Source organism: Asparagus officinalis, chromosome 1 (assembly GCF_001876935.1).
Source record: "Asparagus officinalis chromosome 1, Aspof.V1, whole genome shotgun sequence".
NCBI lineage: Eukaryota > Viridiplantae > Streptophyta > Magnoliopsida > Asparagales > Asparagaceae > Asparagus > Asparagus officinalis.
In genome coordinates, this window is record NC_033794.1 from 96,684,928 (window position 1) to 96,692,418 (window position 7,491).

Here is a 7,491-nt window from a genome sequence, read left to right on the forward strand (position 1 = left end):
AGAAGACACCACCTTTGTCAACTCCCAAAATCTGTGCCTCACAGGTACAGGGAATTTTATCCCGAATCCTAAGCAGGGATAAGTCTGCGCCTAACACGCGCTGCCGGTTTAGTCTTTTTCCGCACAAAAAGACACCAGAGTTCGATTCTGGGGTATTCTATCCTGAAACCTAAGCAAGGATAAGTCTGTGCCTAACCCGCGCTGCCGGTTAGTTCTTAACCGTTGAAAAGAACATCCGTCCACATATTCAACATTGTGGCAGGTTGTTATTAATAACACCAAAATCCATGCCTTACACGCATGGGGAATTTCATCCTGAATCCTAAGAAAGGATATGCCGACGCCTAACACGCGTCGCCGGTTTAGTCTTTTACCGATTGAAAAAGACACCAGAATACCAGTCTGGGGTATTTTTATCCCGAAGCCTAAGTAGGGATAAGTCAACGTCTAATACACGTTGCCGGGTAGCCTATTCCCGTAGCAATGGCAAAGTCTACGTATTCGAAGTCGTAGCATCAAGTCTAAGGGAGTTCATTCCTTTAGCACAACATCACATGCGGAACGTGAGCATCGAATGACATTCGAAACCCTAAGGTCAACGCCGGTCAACGCGTAACCCTAGGTCAAAGCCGATCAATGCGTTGCAATGAAAGAATCAATACTCCGAAAAGTATACGAGTATAAACTGCTTCTTAAAACTCCAATGGGTATACGAGTTTAAACTGTTTCCCACCCTCGACGGGAAGTTCCTGGAGAATATCGTATACAATATTCTTAAGGATAACCCGGCGACCTCCGATAAGTATATGAGGCTAAACTAACTTTCAGAACTCCCAAGAGTATACGAGTATAAACTGGTCCTCTCCGCTTCGACGCATAACTTTTGACCAATGTCTGTCAAGACTCATCAGATGGGAATTCCCCAACAATGAGGGTCAACTCAACGTTAAATCAGCGACGCCGTTTAGTTTCAAGATTTCAACAGCGGTCAGACGATAAACGCAGAGCCGTAAAAACTTCATCTATTCGACAGAACTCTGAATAGATTGAGGGCTGAAGGAGTCAAGAAATGAAACCCATGTCAGGTCCTTCTGCAAATATAGCCTATCATATCCAAAGTATTTCAGGCTCCTCTATAAAAGAAACGAGACTGAAACACTTTGGAGGGGGTATCTGTAGGCGTTAAAAAATTGTCCACAGGTCCTCAAACACAGTGCAAGACAAGGAAAAGACGATAAACGTTATTATCCAAGTCAAAGGAATTCATACAAAATCAGCAAGGCGACGAAGCGTACGCAAAACAAAGAAACTGGAAGAATCACGAAACATTGCTTAGAAGCTTGAACAGTGCCGAGTCACCAAATGCTGACTCGCACAGTTCCGAGTCACCAGAAGCTGACTCGCACAGTTCCGAGTCACCAGAAGCTGACTCGCACAGTTCCGAGTCACCAGAAGCTGACTCGCACAGTTCCGAGTCACCAGAAGCTGACTCGCACAGTTCCGAGTCACCAGAAGCTGACTCGCACAGTTCCGAGTCACCAGAAGCTGACTCGCACAGTTCCGAGTCACCAGAAGCTGACTCGCACAGTTCCGAGTCACCAGAAGCTGACTCGCACATTTCCGAGTCACCAGGACTCTTGTTGGATACAAAACCTCCCCAAACACGGATTTCGATGACTTTTAAGGATTCTTTCGTACCAAAACCTCTCCAACTGCTCTGAGGTTATCCATAAACACGTTTAGACAGTTATAAACCGCAGATAACGTTTAAACATCATTTCCTACTAGGAGACACATCTCAAAAAGCCTATAAATAGAAGCCTAAGGTCTTCTTTCAAAGATCGGAGATTTGAGATTAAGAAGGCGAGGTGCTGTCAAATTGACCAGTCAACCACGAATTTCATAGGAGAATCATCAGAGCTTGGCGAACACTTTCATAAAGAAAGCCCCTTCGAAAGGTTTGTGATTCTTTTCCCTTCTTTCCTCCGGATTAAACTTGGTTTTAATCTCGAGAAGAGCCACAATATCGCTTGGTCGTGATTGTCGCTTCCGCAATTGTTTCCCTCGTGAAACAAGAGCGTAATTATATTGTCGATCGGCTTTGGTCTGCGGTGGTCCACGGACTAACGCGTCCCCGGCACAGGCAAAGATCCCACGCAAAGCAGCGGGAGATAAACTACTGCTGCGTTTTGTTTGATAAAGTTGTAATCTTTATTTTTTGTTGTAAGAAGATCTTATAAAAAGATCAACTCTCTTTTCAGTTTGAACTTGTAATCGATAAACGGTGTAACAGGTTTGAAAACAATGAAAAATGCAACTTTTGACCCAAACAGTACCTATAACCACTCGCCTTGGATTGTGAGTTGAAGTCCAAGAGCCCGTTAGAGCCTCACGCTCACAAAGGCGTGGTCCTGAACGAGTGACTCTTGAGAACACTAATGAAGAAAGAGAAGCGTGTTCGTCAGAAGACGACGATGTTGGATTTAGAAAATCCTATCCTCATACGATAGGTTGCTCCGGTAATCATATCGATGAGTTGTACTATCGGGCCAGAGGTACACGCAAATCTCAAAAGAGAAGTACCCAAGAAACAAATTCCCATTGTTCGTGCACCAAGCTCATCAGGGTAGTATTATCAGAGTGTAGCTGTTCTAAGACCACTTCACAGAGGGTCTCAGTATTTGAAAGACTTTCTACTAAAACATCAAGACCCAAGCCGAGATGTTTCCATAAAAGAAGGCCGTTTGTTCAAGACGATGAATTTCCAGAAGTAACCGTCAACATGATTGGTAAAGAGAAGGCGACACGACGTTTTAGCCCTGAACCTTTCCTAGAAATACCTCAGCGGATGACTTGGCTGCGAACCAGGGCGATCAGGCCTAGAGATTATAGGGGAGTTCAGAGAGGGCATTCATCAGATGATGAAGCATCAGATGCAAACTCCACGATTGCTTCACATGCCACTGCATCCAGTGCATGACAAAGCTATGAGTCATTCATGATCAACGCCAAGAAAATGGCTAAAATACTCAAGGACGCTTTAGCCAATCAGAAAGAAAATTTCAAGTTTGAAATGAAAATGGCTATGTAACAGATGAGAGAAATGCATAGCCAACAAATCACGACACTGACAAATCAGTAAGGAGAGTTTAGTCATCGTAATAATCCCAACTAGGTTGATAGTGATCGGGAAGCAGACGAGAATGCCAACATGGATATCCCTCCCGTTAACAATAATGTTGGGGATGGTCCCTCGAATGATAATAACACGAAGGAAGACTACGTCACCTCTACCTAGGAACATTCAAAGAAAGATACGAGTGAGGATAAGAAGAAGAGGGATTTAGAAGGCAAGATCAATGCTTTAATGTCTAATCAAGAGGTAAAAAAGACTGGTATTCCGCATCCTTATCTGAGGGAGTGGGAATTAATTCCGTACCCGGCAAAGTTTAACCTGATTAACTTCACACCATTTGATGGAAGAGGTTCACCCACTCAACACTTGATCTACTTTAAGTCTCACCTAGGAGTCATTTCAGGCAATGAACCTCTCATGGTGCGATCATTTATGGGGACCCTTCGCGTAGCTGCCTTTGATTGGTATTACCGTCTTAAACCAGGAAGTATAAATAGTTAGGATAATATGGAGATCATGTTTCTCACCAACTTCTTTCATGATGACACTGAAGTGTCAATTAGAACACTCTTTGATGAGAAGCAAAAAGAGGGAGAATTGGTTGAGAACTTTGTGAAGCACTTTTGGAACAAGGCGCTGAACTGTCAAGATCTAGTAATGGAAGAATTCATTCTCCAAACATGTCATAACAAACTTTCTTTGGACGTATTAGAAGTTATGGGCATGACACTTTTCAAAATATGGAAAGAGTTGAAGGTGCGAGGGGAGCAGGCCGAACGTTTCCTCAAAAGGAAGAAAGCTGAAAGGGGTCAGTCGACAAATAACGACCAAAAATAGAACTTTACCCCCCGTGGTAAAGGTAAGGCACAGGTAAACGCAGCGGAGGCAAATCAGACCTTCCAATTGTAACCCCAACAGCAGCCGCAACAACAAGCGCCAAAACATCAAACACCTTAATGGAATCAACAGTCTCCAAGGCAATAGAAAACTTTTGAGCCGAGGTTCCGGAAAGAATATTCTTTCAAGGAAGACGAGGTTCCTGGTATGTTCAAATACTTGTTGGAGAATGACAAAATTAAGCTACCCCCAATCACCGATCAGGAGGGAGCTAAAAAGACTACAGATCCGCGATACTGCGCATTCCACAGAACAATTCACCATCCCACAAAGACGTGCGATGCTCTCAAAGATAAAATTCAAGCCCTAATCGATGTGGGTATTATTATTTCAAAGCAGCTTAAGGAAAAGAAGATGGGCACAAATGCGGTTTCTATTAGTTTTGGCTCAGTTCTTATATCATGGTTCCAACCAGAACCTATGTCAAAAGTAAAGGTGAAAACTATTAATGATGATCCTCATGGACAATGCCAGAAGGGACTTGTGCAGCACACAGCTCCTAATGGTGAAATTCTTTGGGTCCATCCAGATTTGCTCAATGATGAGCAATGGGCAAGCTGATCATCTAAGAAGAAGTCCAAAAGTAGGGGAAAATCATGTTGTCTCGCTACGGCAATTCCTGAAAAAGATGATAACAGTATTCCTACTTTATCACTTTCTGAGGACGAACAAGAAGTTTTCGTTACTAGGGGTGGGAACGAGTATCACTACAAGTATCCTGAAGCCTCTGACCCAAATGCTAAAACGTTGAATGAGCTGGGGGTAACTACAACCCCCATGCACCTACAGGAAAATCCCAGCAACAACCAGCTAATAAGCAGAAAGGGAAAGAACCCCAACACCAAGAGGTTTAGAACCCAAAGCAGTCTCGATTCAATTGTCCGATTGGGAATGATAAACCGGGGAGTTCAAGCACACCATACCGCTTCAACGTTATGACTCAGCTAGCCAACATCCCAACAAGAATAACCCTATACGAATTGTTGCGTCTCTCTAAAGACACAAGGGAAGCTTTGCAGGAAGCCCTGACCGATACCAACGTGTTCCTTACTCACATCAAACCAGCTCCTAAAGATCCGGAACCTCCAATTCAACATTGTGATTTGACGGCCAAGCAATTACTTTGCATAACGTTCACCAAAGATGATATGCAAGTTAGAAACTCAAAGCATGATAGGTCTTTATACTTCACCGGATACATAGGCTCTAGCGTCGTCAACCAGATCCAAGTCGATCCAGGTTCCGCTGTTAGCATCATGTCGCTCCTACTAATGTATAATCTTGGGATTCCTACAAGCAGATTATCCTCGACAGGCACTGTCATCTACGGATTCAATACCAGGAGGTCTAGACCATTGGGTAAAATCCGGATAAAATGCCAACTTGGGAATTTAAAGTCCGAAGTCACGTGCTACGTAATCGATGCGGAAACCTCCTATAATTTACTATTAGGTTGACCGTGGATCCATGGTAATCCTATAGTCCCCTCCACTCTCCATCAGTGTCTAAAATATATAGATGCTAATAATGAGATAAGGACGATGGTCGCGGATAAGCAACCATTTAAGAGGTTAGAAAATTATTTTACTGACTCCCTTCTTTATGGTGCTGAATCTGACACTGAATCATAGGCCCAAGACATGGACAGCGGAGAGGAAGCTAATATCGAAGCTAGGCTTGATTACAATAGCGGTTTTGTACTAAATGACATTGTACCCTTTGTGATCAGTCCTGATGACGGTGAATCGTCAGACGATAGCTGTAATTGGAAACTTACCAAGAAGTAATAAACGATGACTTAGAGTATTCTCCGTGTCTGGATGATGTAATGCAGTGATTATACGAGAACCTTGACATACACATGCCGCTTCGATCGTCCTGCTTAACATCAAAGCATGTCCAAGGCTCATTTGGAACAACCTTCATCATTCCTGCCAAGGCAGGGTGTGGAAATGATTTAGTTTTTGGCAAAGGGGAGATGTTCCCATCGTCAAATCCGTTTTTGAAGGAAAATAATGACGAAGAGAAACCCAGATCTCATCTATCCAAGTATAGTCAACAATCGCGTGATTTAATGAAGAAATGGGGATATAATTTCATGCTTGAAGAGGGTCTCTATTTTGGTCGAGGCCCACGAGTCCCACCTCGTCCGGCCTATGTACCGAAAGGAAAACCCGGTAATTATTATGGCTATAAAAGGGGCCTAGGCTACACCTCTTCATCTGATGAAGAAAGTTGCGTGCAAGTCCTCGATCAATTAGCAAATAAGGACGAATATTCATCTGATTCTTCCAATTAGGATTCCGATGTTAGTATTAGGGAAATATTCAAAAGCTTGATGTCAAATATGGCCACGATCGATCCTGCCACAATGGAGGAAGATGATCAATTGCCCACTTGGGAAGACTCGTGGATTCATCATTTGAATATTCAGTACGGGGATCGTTTTGAGCAAAGGGAACCACCCACCAAAGACAAAGTAGTCCAGGTAAACATGGGAGACAAAGAGAATCCGAAACCCATATTCATCAGTGATAGTCTTCCACCATACGAGAAAGAAGAGTTGATTGCCCTCATTAGGGAATACATAGACGTCTCCGCTTGGAATTATGAGGATATGCCCGGACTTGACCCAAACGTAGCGATACACTACCTCAACATCAAATCGGATGTCAAACCCATCAAACAGCTGCAAAGATTGTTTTGTCTACAGATTATGGAGGCAATTGAGGCAGAAGTTAAGAAATTGATTGACTCTGGTTTTATCAGAGAAGAGCAACATCCCGATTGGCTGGCAAATATCGTATCGGTCATTAAAAAGAACGAGAAAATTAGGATCTGTATCGACTTCAAAGACTTGAACACCGCTTGCCCAAAGGACGATTTTCCTCTTCCAATCACGGATGTTATTATCGATAACACGTGCGGATTTGAGAGAATGTCCTTTATGGATGGATTTTCTGGTTACAATCAAATAAAGATGTACCCGGATGACGAAAAACATACCGTATTCAGAACTCCTCTTGGGGTCTTCTACTACACGGTTATGCTTTTCAGATTGAAAAACACATGCGCAACCTATCAACGACTGATGTTAAAGATTTTCCAAGAATACCTCTAGAAAACCATCGAATGCTATGTCAACGACCTAGTCGTGAAGAGTCGTAATAAAGATGACCATATCAGAGATTTAAGGACGATGTTTGATCTCATGCGGACTCACCAGTTAAAGATAAACTCCACTAAGTCTTTCCTCGGTATGTCCAGCGGTAAGTTTCTAGGATTCGTCGTCACCATGAAGGGTATCCGTATTGACCCCGACAAAGTGAAAGCAATAAATGAATTACAACCCCCGAGGAACCTTAAAGAACTTAGAGGATTGCAAGGGCGTCTAGCTTATATTCGTCGCTTCATCTCGAATCTATCCGGGAAATGCTAACCATTTTCCAAACTCATCA